This window comes from Bos grunniens, chromosome 25 (genome assembly GCF_055505025.1).
Source record: "Bos grunniens cultivar Pamir isolate PY7600 chromosome 25, Bosgru_T2T1.0, whole genome shotgun sequence".
Lineage (NCBI taxonomy): Eukaryota > Metazoa > Chordata > Mammalia > Artiodactyla > Bovidae > Bos > Bos grunniens.
This window is the reverse complement of record NC_141189.1, coordinates 18,363,531-18,385,149: the sequence shown is the minus strand read 5'-3', so window position 1 is coordinate 18,385,149 and position 21,619 is coordinate 18,363,531.

Here is a 21,619-nt window from a genome sequence, read left to right as displayed (position 1 = left end):
ATGGGGGTGGGGGGTGGGGAATGGGGGACAGGTTTGATGCCTGTTCAGGGAACTAGATTCCACATACTGCAACAAAGAGCCAGTGCTGTCAAATAAATAAAATAAATATATCTTTAAAAAAAAAAAAAGAAAAGTTCTGTTCTTCTCACTGAACCTAGGTCTCCTTATTTGCTTGTTTTGTCTTTTTCTGCAAAAAGCGGGGGCGGGTCACAGTCGACTTTCAGATTCTATGACACTATAGTTCTAACAAACCCTATCCAGCTAATAACTTGCAAAAATAAGTGACTCATCTGTTTCTGTCCTTGTATCAGTCATTTCCTATCAGAAAAGAATTTGATCATGTGCAGTTTGCATTGTCCAAGGAGACATGCCAAGTGAATCAGCTTTAAGAAATCACTTTCTCTGCCTTCATTCCTTTCCGCCTCAAAAGTCACAATTAATGAAACAAACGGTACTCAAAGTTCCCAATCACCTGGCCTTCCTCCTCCCTATCTCCACCCTTACTTTAAAAGAAAAAGGCACAGAGAAGAAAAACCAACATATTTAATAAAAGCCGGAGAAAACTGGTATCTGCTTGCTAGATTGGCGATGTCTTTTGTAATGTTGGATTCAAAGCAGATCTAATTAGCTGGGCTCAGACCAGGAATGAGAATTCTTGTGTGGTTTGCACCTTCACAGAATTCCATGGCAACAAAACCATCTGGAATGAAGCAGCAATTATAATGTTATTTAATGTGAACAGCCTTACTGGATCCAGGTGCGAAGCTGGGATTTCAGCAGCATGGGCTGATGGAAAGTAGAGAAGCCTGAGGTGAAAGGAATGGGGAATTCTAGATGTGGGTACAAGCATAGTGCATCTCCCAAGGATACAGATCCATATCTTTGGGTCCCATCATTCCAGGTGCCCTTCTGTCTCAGACTGTAGTCTGGCCAGCACCAAAATCCAAAGTTATCCACAGTAATTAGCGGATAAAGGCAACAGCATCCCATGCGGCAGGTGGCACTTAAAAGTCTAGTGTGTGGGAAAATCATAATGTCTGTTCATTTATAGCACAACTTCAGTAAGAAAACAGGAAACAGAGTCCTACCCACTCGGGCATTAATAGAAGAGGCCAACAAAACCCAGAGAATATTGGAAAGAGAGTCAAAGGCTTGGAAAGACACAGCAGCCATCCACTTCCAGCAAGCAAGTGAGCACACAGGCAGGGAAAAGGAGACAGAGGCAACACAGAACAGGGGTCGAGGAGGGCAGGGTGAGGGTAGCAAGCTCCAGTGCCGTGGAGACCAGGGAAGTGATCTACGTGAGTCTGGTTGTCCAGCGGAAACTGGTGACCTAGAAAGCATATGTCTTCTCTGTTGAGGGGGCCCCCCTAGTTGAGGGGGACCACTGTACTAGGTGATACTGAGTGGAAATAGGATTCCAAGATTTCTAATTTTTCAAGCCAGAATTCCAGAGTTTGTATGAACATCCCACACACTGGAAATGTTGGCAACTGGTTTCACGTATTTTAAGACACTTTGCAGACCAAACAAAACTGTCTGCAGGCTAAATGTGAACCCCGTAGGCTCCCTGTTTGAGACTCTGCAGCAAGGGCTTAGGGGAGCTCAGTGCTTTCCTCTGGTACGTGGGATGTCAGCCCCATAGTGACAGCGCTAATATCAGAGGTAGCACCAGCTGGTAACTAAGGATTCTGATGTCTAGACTATCCCTGGGGAAATTGAGTGGACAGGGCATCCTCGGATGAAAGCCTCGGTGACTTTAGAAATACAAGACAGGAGGGCAAGGCTCTCACTGAGCCCAAACACCCAGTCGGAGTTAAGGAAAGGGATATTGGGGAAAACTGGTACAGTGTATACAAAATCAGAGTATGAGAACTTGCTTGTAACTGGCACTCAAAAGAAAAAATAACTGTAGCAGGTTCTGAAGGGCTCTGCTCAGATTCCCTCACCACTCACAAAAGTGTATGCACATGAGGACCCCCTGGCTACTTCTTTCTTGAAGGTATTATTCTTTTTATTATTTTATTTGGCTGCACTGGGTTTTCATTGCTGCAGGTAGGTTTTCTCTGGTTGCAGCAAACGAGAGCTACTCTCTCTCGTTGCTGTGTGCAGGCTTCTCATGACAGTGGTTTCTCTCGTTGCAAAGCACGGACTATAGGGCACAGGTTTCAGTAGTTGCGTTGTGTGGGCTCAGGAGTTGCAGCTCGTGGGCTCTAGAGCACGGGCTCAGCAGTTGTAGCACATGGGCTTAGTTGCCCTGTGGCACATGAAATCGTCCCAGACCAGGTACCTAACCTAAGTCTCCTGCATTACAGGCATATTCTTAACCACTGGACCACCAGGGAAGCCCCCCTGGTAACTTTTGTGCATGCACGTGAGGCATTAATCCCCAAAGGGAGCAGCCCTCCAGTGGACACGATGGACAATTGCTCCAGATCCCTCCCTTTCCGCTGAGATGAGGGCGGGGCACTCCACGCTGCCTCCTAGAGTTTTCTGCTGGGATTCAGCCTCAGTTGCTCATAGAAATAACCTCCATAAACTCACTTTTACTGACTTTCTTTTCTTCCCCATTTTTCTGTCGCCGCTGGTTAGAATCATCTCCCAAGTATATTACCTGCACCCCCATCCTTGTCTCAGAGACTGCTCTCAGATGTTGGGGGGACCAACTTCAGCAGTAGCTTTTGATATGTGAGGACCCTACCTTAGAGGCGGTGGGTTGACTGAATGACTGGTGTCCTTGGTTCTTTGGATTGCAGACAATGTTCTGGAAACAAAGGACTGGATACCAAGCACTTACCTCTGATCCTAAGAGTAAACCCTGAGTTTTAATATTTATTCTACCATCCCTGAGGAATTTTCTTGGTCTTGTCTGGACTGTTTCTCTCCCTCTCTGAAGAATATCTGAGCCTTTGGCATCTCATACACTGTCTTCAGCTATTCTTGGCTCTGGTTTCTGTGTAAATGAATCCTTAAGTGTATCGAGGAAGATCCTGCTCAAAAGAACCTGAGTTGATCCCTTCCATAAAGTGTCAGAGACAATGGCTGAGCAAATAACTCTTCTTCAGTGTATTGAACTTTACAGAATGTGTTCTAGGACAAGTGTTGTCTGTTATAAGCTGGTCACTGTCACCCATCCCTTATCTGAATTCAGCTGACCAACGGAGAGTCAAAGAAAGTCCTCCAGGAAGCCAAAAATCACAAGTCCATCCTCTGCCTCTAAGACTGCTTATGTGCTAGACAGAACTCTAACAACTTGGTTTCCTGATTTCCTTAAGAGTTAATAGAAGTGAATTTGGAGATGGGAATCCTAGAAACAGGTGTAGCGGCAGCAGACAAAAGTCAGAGTGAGTAGCCAACAGCAGAGAAGGAAAGAAGAAAATCTATGTAGAATAGAAAGAAGACTTGAAAAAAACACGATGTTTCTGAGCTGTCTAGTGTAGACGCAAACATCCCAGTGTACTTTCCCAGCATAAATGTAGCACACTCTACAGAGTCTGTGAGGGCTGGCATAGCGGTAAAGAATCCACCTGCCAATGCAGGAGATGCAGGAAACTCGGGTTCGATCTCTGGGTCAGGAAGAGCCCCTGGATTGCAAGGCAATCCACTCCAGTATTCTTGCCTGGAAAATTCCATGGGCAGAGGAGCTACAGTCCAGGGATCAGACACAACCGAGCACTCACCACACTGAAGTTGCTGAACACACACACGCACCATTCACATTCACACAAATGACAGGCACACACCTCACACATGCATGCCCCGGTTTCCCACGCAGCCTCTCTGGTCTCTTCCCACAGTCCAAGAAGAAGACAGAAGCGGGGCAACATCCTGTAAGCTCAGGCACAACCCTGTCAGGAACAGTAAAGCTCCAATGAGCGGTTTACAGGGAAGCGGGTGGGAAACCAAGGGCATAGTTCTAGCACCTTCATGCCTGAGGACTGTAATCAGAGTCCAAGTTCTGAAATGTCTGGCAGACGCTGCCAGGCCCAAGCAGCCATGTTAGGAGTGTTCTGCCTCTGTTTCCACCACCCTTGTTCCAGCCACATCCACGGATAAGCCCGGAAGAGGCATGGTCCACCTCTCCTCATTCACCACATGTCTGGAACCTCATGAACCCCAGACACACAATCCTACATCCACCCAATACTCAGCTGCTAGAGCGGGCCACATCTCCACATTTCATCAACACCAAATAGATGCAAACCTCTGGAATAAGATCCTTTGCAAAGGTTGAAGACAGGTGGTACAGACAGCACCTGATGGAAGGAATTCTTGAGGCAGAACCCAGGAAACGTAGCTATGATAACCTTTCTGGGAGCGGAATCAGAAGGGGAAATTTCTGTTTCTAATTATACAAGATAACAGGAGCGACATGCTGGAGAACCTTTTGCATCTGCTTCTCTGTTCAGCCCCCATCTCTGAGGACACCCTAACCTTTCCAAAAATATACCCCAAGTTCTCATTGGTCTTACCAACTGCTGCCAGAGTAAGAAAAGTTAACTCCCACCAAGGGAATCTAGTCCATGAATAAGTTCCGCTGCTTTCCTCTGCTTCCATCTCCCGGAACATTTGTCCCTCCATGACTGAGGATAACGTTGAATGTGTATCATCTTCCTACTTCCTCATTCATTTCCCCACCTTCTCTCCCCTCTGCCCACCATGGTGTCAAGTCAGCATCAGGGCCATTGTCAGGGTCGGAAGGAGGAACAGGAGCCTACGGCATCTCCTGGCCCCAAAGCAGCAGAAGCTGACCTGATTCTGATGCTGCTGCAGAAATGATGAAGGAAGATGGGAGAGAAATCCGGGAAATATGGCAGCAGCATCAAGAATGGAAGGAAGCTTGAGGTAGTCAGATGGAAGAGGGGGCATTTGAGGCAGTGAGTTCCTTGTAACTGGACTTGTGCAAGCAGAGTCAGGACAACTCCCCACCAAGACTGCAGTGCGTGTTTCTGCTTTCGCTGTTGTTTAGCTGCTTAGTCGTGTCTGGCTCTTCTGTGGCCCCGTGGACTGTAGCCTGCCAGGCTCCTGTGCACCTGGGATTCTGTAAGCAGGAATACCAGAGTGGGTTGCTATCTCCTTCTCCAGGGGACATTCCCCATCCCGAGACTGAACCTGCATCTCCTCATTGACAAGCGGATTCTTTACCACTGAGCCACCTGGGAAACCCTATGGTTCCTCCTTGTTCTGAGATCCAGTAACAGCACTTCCTCCATATGTGACTCCAACACTAAGCACTGGGTTCTCAGTCTAGGGAGACCCTGGTTGCTTCACCATCCCTTATTGATCGCAACCCTGCCTGCCCCTATTTCAAAGCTTCCACCTTATTTTCTTTTCTGCATTTCCCTGAAAATGAACTATGTTTCCTACTCAATCTTGACTGATCTGACCTTATAGAATGAAGCTACACCACTCTCCATCAGAGAAAATAAATCTGATTGCTTAATTTACTGTCAGGAGAAGTAAATTGACTTAGATTGTCCCATATGCCTAGTAAAATCAGTTGACTTCACTGAGTCTCAGTTTTCTCATCTACAAAATGACCATAATATCTCATCTCTCTCTCTCATACAGGAAAAAAAAAAAATGGAGGGTTTGACTCTCCCTGGAGGGGGGAAAAAAGCAATTAAAAAGGTATGTTTCTTACTGGAAAGGAATTTCAGCTGCCAAAACAAGATGATCAGCCCAACCCCAAGCCCTGGTATCAACCTCTGAGGCCAGAGAAAGAAGAGAAACAATGAGTAGCTTTTTCAAGAGAGTATTTGAGAGACTGAAGCTTCTTAATTCTTCATTGTGAATGGAAAATTGAGCCCTAAATAATTTATTGTATTTTAAATTTACTGATGGAAGCAGTTTTGAAAACTTCACTGTTCTTTTTGAAAAGAATTAACCTACTTAAATGTTTTAAATCTTTCAAAGTACTTCCTATTAGTGGTAAAATCAGGGGAAGTTTTTGTTCATTGGAATAGGCTATTAAGAACTGAGAAGGAAAGAATTCATTCCCCCTTTCCCCCAGGACCCTTGAGAAGGGGGTGGGCGGATAGAGGCTCATTCTGGCCTCGACCTTTCTCCCGGGTCAATCTTACCCAGAACTAGTGGGTAACCCAGAAGAGATGGCCATTTTCACAGAGTTGGGTGGAAAAACTAGGACTTCTGAGACCTGTATTCGAGGTGAAGCAACCCTATTGGTTGGAAATAGAAAATCCAACACAAACCAGAGAAAGCAAAAAGATGATTGGTTGGTTTCTACACCCGGAATGTCTACAGGTAGGGCTGGCTTAATCTGATTCCCCTGCCCACAGTGATTGGTTCAGAGATGTACACGTGACCCAATCAGAGAGAAGGAGCTCTAAAGCACCTTGCCTTCAGAATTTGGCTTAAGGACCTTCACGGACTCCTCCAGAACATCCTGTAGGGAAGAGGGATGTAAATTTTGTCCCCGGACATATTTGCCCACCACCACCCCGCTTTCATCTTTCAGCCCTAATTCCTCCCGGATGACTGAATTCTCATACAAAGCTTTATCTCCCATTTATAAGAGGTGAACTTCGTGTAACTTTGTGTCTGTGTGGACTTTCCATAAACTGCCCTGTGGTAGAAGGGGAGTGTTTCCTGAGCAAAATGAGGAACCTCTGAGGGTGTAATAGGTGTGAATTTCACATCACCACCATACTCAGTGACAAGAAATATCATCTCATTTCCCCTTCGTTCCAATAAACAAATTAAATCTGGCTCTGACCCCTTCCCTGGAAGGAAACTCAAGCTAGTTATCACTGAGACTTGCTTAGTCTCCCTCTCTCAAAGTCCTGTCCAAAATTCCAGGAGGCTTACATCATCAAGACTTCTGGGTCACACTTATCACTGCCATCAGGACCAGTTACATAATCTGTGCAAAATAAAATTTTGTGCAAAATAAGCATTTTGTTGAGAGATTTTTAAGAATTTTTAGATGGTGACACAAAAGCTTTAAACTAAGTCCAGGGTCCTTTTATGTGAGAGGTCCTGTGAACCTCATGGGCGTGAATGCATGACTCCCATGCCCATAAGGCTGGCCTTGCCTAATAGATGTGACTTTTTAAATGCTTTGTGGTTCCTTAAATTTGTATCTTCATGCTGCTTTCCTAGAGCTATGCAATAGGATTTTTGTCAACACTGGTGCCCTGGCATTTGAACCTAGTGCCCATAGATGAGCCATGTGGCATCCTCCTTCTAAGTCATCTCCTTCCCAAGGGTACCACAAGGAGTCAGGGATCAGGGCTCTGATGTAACATAGCCCCTAAACCTCATCTTCACCCCAATCTTTGGGAAATTCTCAATATAGGCTTCTTCAGTCTCCAGACACCAAGCATACCTGTAGCTCCTAACTCTCCCCTTGAGCAAAAGAAGCCCCAGGTTTCTCAGGCTCACTTAAGACCCTGCTCACACATCAATTTGAGAAGGGAGGCAGATAGTACTCATTTTTTCTTTAACCACAGAAAAATAAATAAGTGAATAAAACATATAGTATGAATTCAATACATTATCCTTCAGGGGAGTGACGTGGTCAGATTTATGTTCTATAAAGTTCTCTCTGGCCACAGTGTAGAAAATAGATTATGTGGGAGGAAGGGGGAGTTAAGAGGGGCTGTGGAAATACAAAACAGGAAGATTATTGCAGAGTCCAAGAAAGAAATAATAATGGCCTGGAGTGTCAGTGCAGATAAAGGGAAATGGACACATCTAAAAGATATTTAGAAGATTGTGGCAGATACCAACAGTTGCCAACTCCAACACTCACTTACTTTATCACTAATATAATCCCAGACATGTTCTAGTTGGCAAGTATTTAAAAGTATCCACTTCCCAATATTTCTTGTAGATAAGGGTGACATGTAATTCAGTCATGGTCAGTAAATAAACAAATACACTGGATGAGGTTTCTGGGCTTTTGAAAAGGAAACAGATTTGACTAGCTTCAATTTGTGCATTTTCCTCTGATGCCATACCTGGAATCTGGATGCTGTGCCAGGAGGTATGGCAGCCATCTTGAGACCATGAGGTAATAAACGTAAAGCCAAATTCATATGATAGGAATGGTAGAGAAGAAAGAGAGAGAGTGAGAGCCTGAGACACTGATGTTACAGAGCTGCTGAATAAGCCATGATTTGATTCCCTCCAGCTTTCCTTGTTACTCATTCTTTGTTTGGTAAGTGTGATTGAGTTTATTTGCTTTAAAATGCAACCCGTAATTAATCCAGATATAGACCTAAGAAGACCTAGGGTTAATTGTGGCAGGGGAATTCAGAAGAGGGCAACAGTGCCTCTGGAGGCCAAACTCATTGCAGAAACCCCAAACCAACCATAAAGAAATGTTAAGCCAAATATGAAGCTCATATTTAACTGAGCTTTAAAGAAGCTGTAACATTTAACAGGGAGAAATACATTTAGGTCATAAAACTATTTCCCAAAAAATATTAAATCAACAACCAGAGGACCCTCCACCTCTCTGGGCTGAGGTACTCATGAGCAGAGAGGGGATTATGATCCAATGCTCTGGCAGAGAAAGTGGATTTACTAGAAAGCCTCAGGGCTGCATTTAACTGGCTTACAGCACAGGGTTTAGAGTCATTAACAGCTGGGTTCTAATCCCAACTACATCATACCCTAGATGTATGACCCTGCAAGTCAAGTGACCCAGTCCCCTCAGCACTCTAGATCCAGTTTCCTCACCTATAAAACGGATCTTGTAACAGTGACATTTCATAGTGTTGTCTTGAGAATTAAAAGAACTAATGCATACGAAGCAACTAGCTGAATCTCTGGCACAAGAAATTCTCAAATATATATATATATATATATATATATATTTCCTTCCTCCTAATGAGTCTTTCCTCCATTCCTTATTTCCATTAGCTTCTTCCTTCCTTCCTAGATTTCTCCCAATCCTCACTTACCACTAAAGACTGAACTAATAAGGTAGAAGTCAAATCCTTCTGGGAATAAGTGTCACCATTCCATTTTACAATGAAAACAAGACTCAGATAATTACAATGAGAACTAGAGCCCAGGCCTCCTACCTTTCAGGGTCATGTTCTTTCTGTCTTGGGAGGCTGCTTCCATTAAAGTTCCCCTACGGAGACGTCAGAAAGCTGGGCACAGGGAGCAGTCTTGAGAAATGCTGGGAAGACCTCAGTCTATTCACTGAGCTCCCTTCCTTCAGGATGCTGTACACCCTTGATCAATGTATGTTTCTTAGTGTTGATTATATTATGCACTATAACTCCTAGAGACTACTGGCTATCCACGGAACCCATTCTTCTTTTCATCTATGCACCAGATACACTACAACTCCTAGACTCGCTTTCATTGTGTAGCCACGCGATGAGTTGGAGCCAATATTCCAAGAGAAGTGAAGTGAGCCACTTCTGGGTCTGGTCCATAAATCTCCCCATGCTTGCTTCTCCATCTTTTCCCCTCCCTTCTTCTGGATGCTTATACTTGTTCTAAAAAGAGCCACAAGATGGAAACAGTCTAAGTGTCTGAAAATGATTACATGCAGAGAAGCTGCCCTGCTGATCTGAATGTTCAATCAGGATGGCTACATAAGTGAAAAATATACATCTAATGTGTTGACCCATTCCATATTTGGGTATTTTATTACAATACAATGCAATGTTAGTTTAACTAACATATATGCCAAAGTCTGTGCCAAAAACAGCTGAAAACATAAACATGCCCAGGTGAATTCTAATTTGGAGTCTTTATTTTAACTTTTATGGTTTTGATTTGGGGGTGTTCTTTAAAAAAATTGGTAATATTTGTATGAAGTAAAAGTATCAGAATTACAAGTCCATATGTAGTAAACCTGAGTTTTCTTTCTAACCCTGACCATTTCCCAGTTTCTCATCCCAGAAAAAGACCACAATAAATAAGTTACTGAATATTCTTTTTAAATTTTATTTAATTTTTGAAATTGAAGTGTAATTGACCTACAAAACTGCGTTAGTTCCAAGTGAACAACATAGTGATGCAATACTTTCACGCATAGCAAAATGGGTAACTTGGGAAGTCCAGTTACCATCTACCACCATACGAAGATATTGCAATATTGTTGACTATAATCCCCATGCTTTACATTTCACCCCAATGACTCATTTATTTTGAACTCGAAGTTGTACCTCTTAATCACCTAGTTCACTCATCTTCCTACCCTCTTCCCTCTAGAAACCATTCTTTTTTACCCATGAATCTGTTTTGTGATATTTGTTTTGCTATTTTAATTCCACTTATAACTGAAAGCATATGGCATTTGTGTATCTGTGTGACTTATCTCACTTAGCATAATATCCTCTAGGCCCATTCGTGTTGTCACAAATGGCGAGGTTTGACTCTTTCTGGATGTGGCAGTATTCCATTGTGCGCGTGCTTGTTTCTTCCTTGTCCATTCATCCATTGATGGGCACTTAGGTTGCCTCTTCATATTTCCTATTATGAATAGGACAGCTGAAATGAACCTAGGGGTGCATATATTTTTTTGAATTAGTGTTTTTGTTCAGAAAAATGCCCAGAAGTAGAAATGCTGGATCATATGGTAGTACTGTTTTAAATTTTTTGAGTTTTTTCCACACTATTTTCCATTGTGACTGAAGCAATTTATGTTCCCACCTACAGTACACGAGGGTTGCCTTTTCCTCTCATCCTCTCCAATAACTGTTATTTGTTGCCTTTTTAGTAATAGTCATTCTAATGAGTGTGAGGTAATATCTCATTTTGATTTTGATTTATGTTTCCCTGAGGAGCATCTTTTCTATGTTTGTTGACCCTCTGAGGTTCTTTGGAAAAATGTCTATTCAGATCCTCTGCCCGTTTTTTAATTGCATTGGTTGTGTATTTGATACTGAGTTGCATGAGTTCTTCATACATTTGTGATATTAGCCTATTTTCTGCTATAATATTTGCAAATATCTTCTCTCACTCAGTAGGCAAACGTTTCCTTCTTTCTGTTGGTAGTCTCTTTCATTGTGGAGAAGTTCTTTAGTTTGATGTAGTCCCGTTTTTCTATTTTTGCATTTTTCCTTTACCTGAGGAGACAGATTTATATATATACTTCACACTGTTTTCCATTGTGTGTGTGTGTGTGTACATATATATGTATATACACATATATGTTTTCTATTTTATATATATATATATATATTGCTAAGACTGATGTCAGAAAGTGTGCTGCCTATGCTTCTTCTAGGAGCTGTATGGTTTCAGGTCTTACATTTAAGTCTTTATTCCATTTTGAGTTTATTTTTGTTTAGTGGTACTGAACTCCTTTAGTTTCATTTACCCATAAAACTCTATCTCTTCTTCAAATATGAATATCTTGCTGCACAGAGTATTCTTGGTTGTAAGTCTTTTTTTTTTTTCTCATTGTTTTAAATACATCACTCAATACATTTATTTTTATTATCTGCATTGTTGCATATATCAATAGCTTGTTCCTTTCTATTGCTGAATAGTAGTGTGTGTTAATAAACCATTATGTAACTATACCACAATTTGTTTATCCATTCAGCTGTTGATGGCTATTTCAGTTATTTCTAGTTTATGGCAAAACTACTAAAGATGCTGTGAATAGGGACTTCCCTGGTGGTCCAGTGGCTAAGACTCTGAGCTCTCAGTGCAGGGGCCCGTGTTTGATCTCTGGTCAGGGAACTAGATCCCACATACTTGGACTAAGACACTGTGAAGTCAACTAAAAATCATAAATAAATACTTAAAAAAAAAAGATGATGTGAATGCAAGTGTAAAAGTCGTATGGACATAACTCTGTTAGGACATACATAGGAATGTAAGGTCCAAGTGGTAAGATACATTTATCTTTTGAAGAAATTAGCTGTTTTCTAAAGTGGTTGCCTGGACGACTGAAGCGACCTAGCAGCAGCAAAGTGCTTGCACCACTTCACATTGCCCGCACTGTGCGTGAGCACCATTGTTAAGGGAATGTGTATAGGAGATATATATGAGGAGGGAATATTTACAAATCACACATCTGGAAAGGACTTGATCTAGAAAAAGCATGGAACTCTCAAAATTCAAAAATAAGAAAATGAAACAATCTGATGATAATGATCACACATTTTAACAAAGATGACAGATAGCAAAAACTCACATGAAAAGATCATCTTGTTAGTCATGAGCACCCCACTTGCTCTGTGTCTGCACTAATATTTAACATGATAAGTCTTTTTTAAATTTAGGTATTTGATTGTCCTCCTATGACTAACAAGGTGCATCTTTTCATGTGATTTTTTGCTATCTGTCATCTTTGTTAAAATGTGTGATCATTATTATCAGATTGTTTCATTTTCTTATTTTTGAATTTTGAGAGTTCCATGCTTTTCCTACATCAAGTCCTTTCCAGATGTGTGATTTGTAAATATTCCCTCCTCATATATATCTCCTATACACATTCCCTTAACAATGTCTTTCAAAGAGCAGACATTCAAATTTTTATGCAGTCCTATTTCGGATTTTCTTTTATAGATAGCACTTGTGTATTGTGTCTAAAAAATATTGCCTAACCCAAGATCATAAATTTTCTTGTACATTTTATTTGAGGCGTTTTATATTTTAGGGCTTATATTTAAGGGTATGATTCATTTTGAGTTAATCTGTGTATAAAAATGTATGTTATGTATTGAAATTAATTTTTAATATGGATATCCAATTGTTTCATTGTTGGTTGAAAAGATACCCATTCGTCTACTGAATTGCTGTTCAAAATTTAATTAATTGTATATGTGTTCAGGTAACTGGACTCAGTTCTGTTCTATTGACCTATATGTTTAACTCCATGTCAATATCACACTCTCTTGATTACTGTAGCTTTACAGTAAACCTTGGAATCAATTAATGTAAATCCTCTAACACTGTTCTTCTTTGTCAAAGTTATTTTGGCTAGTATAGGTCTTTTACATTTCCATATAAATTTTAGACTCAGTTTGAATGTTTCTGTATAAACAACCCCCACTTGTTGGAATTTGACTGGGATTGCAATGAATCTGGGGCTTCCCAGGTGGCTCAGGGATAAAGAATCCACCTGCAAATGCAGGAGATGTGGGTTCAGTTCCTGGGCTGGGAAAATCCCCTGGAGAAGAAAATGGCAACTCACTGCAGTATCCTTGCCTGGAAAAATTCCATGGACAGAGGAGCCTAGTGGGCTGCAGTCCATGGGGTCACAAAGAGTTGGACACAACTGAGCAAATGAGCATGCATGCATTGAATCTATAAATTAATTTGGGAGGAATTGACATTTTAGAAACATTAAGCCTTTGGATCCTCAAACACAGTGTAGCTAACCCTCCATTTATATTTAGATCTTTAATTTCTCTCAGTAATGTTTTGTATTTTTTAGTGTAAGGATATTTCAAAACTTCTGTCGGCTTTATCTCTCAGCATTTCATATTTTGTGATATTGTACGTGATATTTTAAAATTTCTGTTTCCAATTGTTTTACTGTGAGTGTGTTGTTGTTCAGTCACCAAGTCATGTCTGACATTCTGTGATCCCATGGACTGCAAAGCACCAGGCTTCCCTGTCCTTCACTATCTCCTAGAGTTTAGTCAAACTCATATCCATTGAGTCAGTAATGCCATCCAACCATCTCATCCTCTGTTGCCCCCATGTATAGAAATACAATTGGCTTCTGTGCGCTCATCTCATAGCCTACCTTTTCTTTTTTTTTTTTTTTTTTTACTTCTCATATCTTTATTGTAGAGTCTATAGAATTTTCAACACAAACTCCCATGTCATCTAGAATAAAGTTTTGTATCTTCCTTTTTAACCTGAATGTTTGTTATTTCTTTTTCTTTCCTATTGCACTGACTGCTGCTGCTGCTGCTGCTGCTAAGTCACTTCAGTCATGTCTGACTCTGTGCGACCCCATAGATGGCAGCCCACCAGGCTCCCCCGTCCCTGGGATTCTCCAAGCAAGAGTACTGGAGTAGGGTGCCATTGCCTTCTCCAAAACCCCCAAAACAAGGTTGCTGCTAAGTCACTTCAGTCGTATCCGACTCTGTGCAACCCCATAGACGGCAGCCCACCAGGCTCCCCCATCCCTGGGATTCTCCAGGCAAGAACACTGGAGTGGGCTGCCATTTCCTTCCCCAATGCGTGAAACTGAAAAGTGAAAGTGAAGTCACTCAGTCATGTCCGACTCTTCGCAACCCCATGGATTGCAACCCACCAGGCTCCTCCGAGCATGGGATTTTCCAGGCAAGAGTACTGGAGTGGGTTGCCATTGCCTTCTCCAAAACAAGGTTAGTTAACCAGAAATGGTGGGAGTGGGTATTCTTACATTTTTCCTTATCTTAAGAGGAAAACGTTGTCTTTCACTAGCAAGTACCTTAGCTATAGGTTTTTCACTGATGCTGTTTATCAGAATGAAGTTCCCTCCTATTCCTGAGAGTTTTTTAAGGGATGGTTGATGAATTTCATCAAATGCTTTCACTACATCTATTTAGATGAATGTATTATTTTTTGTATAGAATTTTAATATGATAAATTGCATTGAGATAATTTTGAATGTTAAGCCACTCTTGCAGTCCTGGGATAAACCTCAGTAGATCATGATGATTTATACACACACACACATTCTGTTTTTGTTAAGAGTTTTGCATGAGACTTGATGAGATGTTTTGTAGCTCTTCTGTACTTTTTTTTTTTTTTTTCTGTAATAACTTTGTTCTGGTTTAGGTACCAGGATAATTCTGGCCTCATAGAATGAACTGGAAAGTGTTTCCTTCTCTTCTGCTTTCTGGAAAATATTGGATACAATTGGCATTCTTTCTTCATTAGGTTTTTGGTAGAATTCACCAAAAAAGCCACCAGAGCTGGAATTTTTTTTTTTGTTTGTTTTAAATGCAAATTCAGTTTAAGAGATATTAGATTATTCTGGGTTATCTTTTTTTTTTATTTTAAGTTAGCTTTGATAGTTTGTGTCTTTCTAGGACCTTTCCATTATTATAACGTTGTTCATAATACCTCTTTATTATCCTTTCAATAGCTGTAGAATCTATAGTGATCTCATTCATTCATTTAATTGGTAATACATATAGTTCCTCACTGTCTATTGATTCATACTTTTCATCAGATTTGGAAAATTTCTACCCATTATTTATGCAAATAATTTTCCACACTACTCCTTTGCATACTCATTCCAATTAAATGTGTATCAGGCTACTGTTCTTTTTTTTTCTAGCCTTATTTTTTTTTCTCTCTGTGTACTTTGGTTCCAATAGTTTCTATTGCTATGTCTTCCAGTTAATTTATCTTTTTATCTGCAATGTCCAATCTGCCCTTATTTTCATCAAGTGTTTATATGTATATTTGTGTGTGTGTGTGGGTGTGTGGGGGGGGGTGTGTATGACAGAGAGTGTGTGTATGTGTGTGAATGTGTGTGTATGAGTGTGTGCTAAGTCGCTTCAGTTGTGACAGACTCTTTTGCAACCCCATGGACTGTAGCCTGCTAGGCTTCTCTGTCCATGGGATTCTCCAGGCAAGAGCACTGCAGTGGGTTCCCATTTCCTCCTCCAGGGGATCTTCCCAACCCAGAAATTGAACCTGGGTCTCCTGCATTGTTGCCCACATTGTAGGTGGATTCTTTACTGCTGAGCCACCAGGGAAGCCCAATTATGTATGTCTATATATTTGTGTAATAATTAATTTATTTTAATTAAATTACAATATTGTGGTGGTTTTTGTCATACATCAACATGAATCAGCCGTGGGTGCACATGTGAACCCCCATCCTGAACCCCCTCCCACCTCCCTCCCCATCCCATCCCTCTGGGTTGTCTCAGAGCACTGGCTTTGAGTGCCCTGCTTCATGTGTGTGTGTGTGTGTGTGTGTGTGTATACACAATTGCAATTTTTAAAATCAGTCACTGTAGATTTTTATCTCCAAAAGTTCAATTGAGGTCTTTTTTAGGATTGCTTACAAAAGATTTAGTGAAGAAAAACACAAGATGAACAGTTATATCTGAATTTCCAGTCCAGGTTCCATGCAGGATACCTGGGGCTGGTGCACTGGGATGACCCAGAGGGATGGTACGGAGAGGGAGGTGGGAGGGGGGTTCAGGATGGGGAACACGTGCACACCCGTGGCGGATGCATGTTGATGTATGGCAAAACCAGTACAATATTGTAAAGTTAAATAAATAAACAAAAAAGAATTTTTAGCATGTATGTTAAATGCAATATTTGGGGCATACTTACACTAAAAATAATTCATTGTTGACCTGAAATTCAGAATTTAATTTTATCTGGTAAACTGAGTCTTTCTATGTCACATCCCTCTATTTAACATCCACCATCTCTCTTCTAGCTTCTTGAATATATATAATACAATTGTAACAATTCTTAATGTCCTTGTCTTCTAATTCTACCACATGTCATTTTTCAGTTTAAATGATTGAGATTTCTCCTCATTATGGGTCATAGTTTCCTACGTCTATGCATCCCCCATAATTTTTGTTGAATGCAGACCATTGTGAATTTCATCTTCTTCAGTTCAGTTCAGTCACTCAGTCACATCTGGCTTTTTGTGGCCCCATGGACTGCAGCATCCCAGGCTTCCCAGTCCATCACCAACTCCCTGATCTTGTTCAAACTCATGTCCATCGAGTCGGTGATGCCATCCAAGCATCTCATCCTCTGTCATCCCCTTCTCCTCCTGCCTTCAACCTTTCCCAGCATCAGGGTCTTTTCCAATGAGTCAGCTCTTTGCATCAGGTGGCCAAAGTATTGGAGCTTCAGCTTTAGCATCAGTCCTTCCAGTGAATATTTAGGACTGATTTCCTTTAGGATTGACTGTTTCAATCTCCTTGCAGTCCAAGGGACTCTCAAGAGTCTTCTCCAACACCACAGTTCAAAAGCATCAATTCTTTGGCACTCACCCTTCCTTATGGTCCAATTCTCACATCCACACATGACTACTGGGAAAACCATAGCTGTGACTAGGTGGGCCTTTGTCAGCAAAGTATTCTCTCTGCTTTCTAATATGCTGTCTGGGTTGGTCATAGCTTTTCTTCCCAGGAGCAACTGTCTTTTAATTTCATGGCTGCAGTCACCATCTGCAGCTATTTTGGAGCTCAAGGAAATAAAGTCTGTCACTGTTTCCATTGTTTCCCCATCTCTTTGCCATGAAACGATGGAACCAGATGCCATGATCTTAGTCTTTTCATCCTCTTGGGTGCTAGCTATTTTTGCATTCCTATAAATATCCTTGAGCTTTGTTCTGGGATGCAGTAAAGTTACCTGAAAACACTTTGACCCTTTTAAACTTTGCTGCTAAACTTTCTTAACTTTGGAGTTCTCTGTCCAATCTTCATGATTATTCTGAGGCTTTCCATTCTAGCTGATGGGAACAGGAACTATGCCCCAAATATTGAATGGGGACCTCAGTGATTTGTTTCTCTAACCCTCTCACATGGTTTTACCCCCGATCTCAGGTGATTTCTTAACATACATGTGCTGACCACCACTCAGTTGAAGACTTGAGGGAAGCCCTCTGCAAATCTCCAGGTCCTTCTCTCCCAATCTCCCTCCCCTTCTCTTTCCCTCCCTTCCCTCCACCCCCAGTGAAGCTCTCTTCCCAGAATTCTTTAAATGTTTATTTCTTTCTTTCTTTTTGCACTGGGTCTTTGCTCCTGCATGCAGGCTTTTCTCTAGTTGCAGCAACGAGGACTACTCTTGGTTGCGGCACACAGGCTTCTCATTGCGGTGGCCTCTCGTTGCAGAGCACGGCCTCCGGAAGGCAATGGCTTCGGTAGTTGCAGCCGGTGGTCTCAGTAGTTCTGGGTTGCGGGCTCTAGAGCAGGGCTGCAGAGACTGTGGCATGTGGGCTTAGTTGCTCCACAGCGTGTGGAATCTTCCTGGGCCAAGGATCGAACCCATATCTCTTGCACTGGCAGCCAGATTCTTAACACTGCACCACCAGGGAAGTCCCTCTTTCCCATGCTCTGCCCTGTAAACTCTAGCTGCTTCTCTTTGGCTTCCCACACTCCCACATTCATCTATCTTCAACTCAGAGAGTTCACTGGGCTCTGCCCTGGCTTCCTTTCCCTGTGCTGTGGCCTGGAATTTCCCTCCAGCAATAATCTCTGTCTTCCTGCTCAGCTCTCTCTACCCCAGTCATCCTATTTGGCTTCAAAGGGTCCTTTCCTATATATATGCACTCTAAGAGTGTTAGGTCCTATTCTGTAAGTTTGGGGTGATATCTGCCATCCCACAGATAGGGCAGGAAGCACCTAGAGTATAAGGGGGTGACATCTGGGAGGTAGAATGACAGGCTTTCACAGAGCTTCTCTGGAGAATCCAGGAACAATTTCTAGAAAAGAGATAGAAAGAATAAAACCTCCTCATGTGGCTGTCAGATGAGAGTCAACAAAAGTGAGACTGCTCATCTCTTGCAGAAAAGAGAAGAGGAAAGTGGTCTCCAGGAGGATGAGCAGGGGCAGAAGCATCGAGGTGGAGGCTGCGGTCCAGGAGGCTCCAACACACCGTATGAAAGGAAACACGAGCGTTAAGCCTCTGACAGGCAATCAGTACCCCTGCCGAAATGAGAGCAGTGGTATCTGCTTGCCAAAGGCCACAGGGATGGGTGGCCAGGGGAGTGAGACAGGAAGGCAGAGGCAGAAGGAGCGTCCAGTGCTGGCTGGGGAGATGAATGTTCTTGCCCAATGTTTGAGTCCAGGGAGAGCTCTGCAGTTTTGCTGCCCAACATCCATCCCACCACACACTCTGGAAACACCATCCTGATTGTTCTTTGGGGGCCCCTCCCTGACTTTCCATCCATGTAGTCCTGGAGAGCTTGCCCCAGTATCAGCTTCTCAATGTGAGCATGCCACTCAAGCCAGCCCCATTAGGGCCAAACCAGAGATTTAGGGTGGATCTCTAAGAAAATACACATTCTGTTTCTACAGAGCTTGCTACGTTGGTAGGATGTATGCCTGCTGACAGCCAGCTTTGGCGTTCTGTACTGCTGGTGGTGGTGGTTTAGTCTCTCAGTCTTGTCTGACTCTTGTGACCCCATGGACTGTAGCCCGCCAGGTTCCTCTGTCCATGGGATTCTCTAGGCAAGAATACTAGAGTGAGTTGCCATTTCCTTCTCCAGAGGATCTTCCCAACCCAGGAATCGAACCCTAGTCTCCTGCACTGCAGGTAGATTCTTTGTCACTGAGCCACCAGGGAAGCCCAAAGAAAAGCAGAGACGGAGGACAGGCACAGATTCCTGAGGACATTTTTTGAACACCTGGAGAATGTCTTAAATGTTTATTTTAATGAGCCAATAAATTCCACTTTTCAGATGAAATACATTTAACTTTTAGGAGTAGACATCGATCTAGACATATGTCTAATGTGTACTCCCACCCCAGGCTCAATCTTTGAATAGAGAACTGGGATTTTTCAGCTGGACACTCCCCACCCTCCCCTTGAGATGAACTTTCTTAATCCTGAAGTTGGCCAACCGTGGCAAGGAGTCTAACCTGCTCAAGGCTGGCCCCAACCCGACCCAAGGATGCAATAGAACACATGTCGCTGGGCTCAGTTCCTCACTCAGCACCCCTGGAAGGCTATGCCCACTGCCCTGGGTCTCTGAAGATACAGCTGCAAGTCCTCTTTCTCCAAACTTGATCTAGAACTATTTTTATTATGAGTGTTAGTTGCTCAATCGTGTCCAACTCTTGGCGACCCCATGGACTGTCGCCCACCAGGCTCCTCTGTCCATGGGGATTCTCCAAGCAAGAATTCTGGAGTGGGTTGCCATTCCCTTCTCCAGGAGATCTTCCCAACAAAGGGGTTCGAACCCAGGTCTCCCACATTGCAGGCAGATTCTTTACAGCCTGAGTTTACAGCTGTCTATATTTGAAAATCGAACTTCTTTTGCATGAAATTTCAGATGTGTGATTTTTCTTAAATCGAAAGAACTGGAAATTTGGGTTCCAAGTGGCTTCATGGAGGGAAGAAGCAGCTGCTCTTATTACACAGGCCCTGGGCTCTCTAGTTCGCCACACTCCTCGCCACTCCCTGCCGTATCACACTCCAGGCCACTTCACTCACTTTGCTCACCTTCGCACCTGTATGAACTTGAGGCCTCTATAGTGAGAGAACTGAACCCAGACCTTTAGAGTGAGAGATATGAGGGCAGGCGTAGGGGCCGGTGAAGGGGGCGGGCAGTTCTTGTAGAAGGAGTTAGACAGTGGAAGGACTGGTCTCTATCAAGTATGCATGACATGCCAGGCAAGCTGCCCAACACAGGCAATACAATCTGTAAAAGAGAGTCTCTGCTCCCAGCCTGGCTGGGGAGAGAGATGTGCAAACCCAGGATCTCATTCATCCCTGTCCATGTGCCCCAAATTTCAGAGGACAACTATCTCATGCCCTCAAAGTAAGAGTTCTAGAGAGCAGTTTGGAGTCTTCTATGAATATGAGCATATTTCTTGCAAACCTCATTTTTCCACTTATCAATGAATGTAAGTTATGCCTTCTGCCTCTCAATATTGTTCTTAAATCTCATAAAATTGAAACCCCAGCAAAATAAACCTTGTTTATCCCAAAATAGCCTGTATTCTCCTGACTGTGGAGGGTGCCCTGGAGTATATGCAAAATTCTCCAGGCAAGAATACTGGAGTGGGTTGCCATGCCCTCCTCCAGGGAAACTTCCCCACCTAGGGATGGAACCTGCTTCTCCTGCACTGGCAGGCAGATCTCTTTACCACTAGCGCCACCTGGGAAGCCCAGTATTGAACTATAATAGGTTTATAATACTTTTCACACAGAGGATGAGATGAGTGGATGGCATCACCAATTCAATGGACATAAGTTTCAGCAAACTCCAGGACACAGTGAAGGACACGGAAGCCTGGCTTGCTGCATGCAGTCCATGGGATTGCAAAGAGTTGGACATGACTTACCAACTGAACAACAACACAAGTAATACATTAAAAACAAAAAATAAAGAAGAAAATTTTAACCTCGCCGTACATTACCTCGAGAAGTACAGTACAACAGCTGGCATCCAGGGGCTGGCATCCAGTGAAAAGGCAGGAAGAGTTACTGTTTAGAGGAGGGAGAGGATGTGGGAGATGGTGGAGCTGAAGGTTCGTCAGCAGTAGGAGATGGAGGGCAAGCTGCAATTTCACTCTCGCCTGATGTTGATGGCACAGATTCTGGTTCCTTGCTGGATTCAATTCTAACTACCCTCTTGAAACAAGGATCCAGTGATGTTGGGTAGCGGCTCTTTCTTTCTCATCAGAGATGACACGGGAGCTCTGGATGGCACTCTGAATGGCTGCTGCAACCTTCGGGTACCCTTCTAATCCGAGTCCTTAAAAACTAACAGTATCCCTTCAGTAGAACTAATTTATGTGACTGGACACACAAACACAGGTTTGGCTTTGAAAGTTCCCAACTTGAAGGTTCATAGGTAGGGAACTTACAGCACGTCAAACAGAAAGTGATCATGAGTGTAGCAGGGATTGTGAAAATTGTGTGTCTGACACTCTCCTGCCTCAGGATTCTGGCACTGGCTGTTCCCTCTGCCTGGATCTGGGGTCTCTCCCTCTCATCCTCTTCAAGTTTTCACACGAGT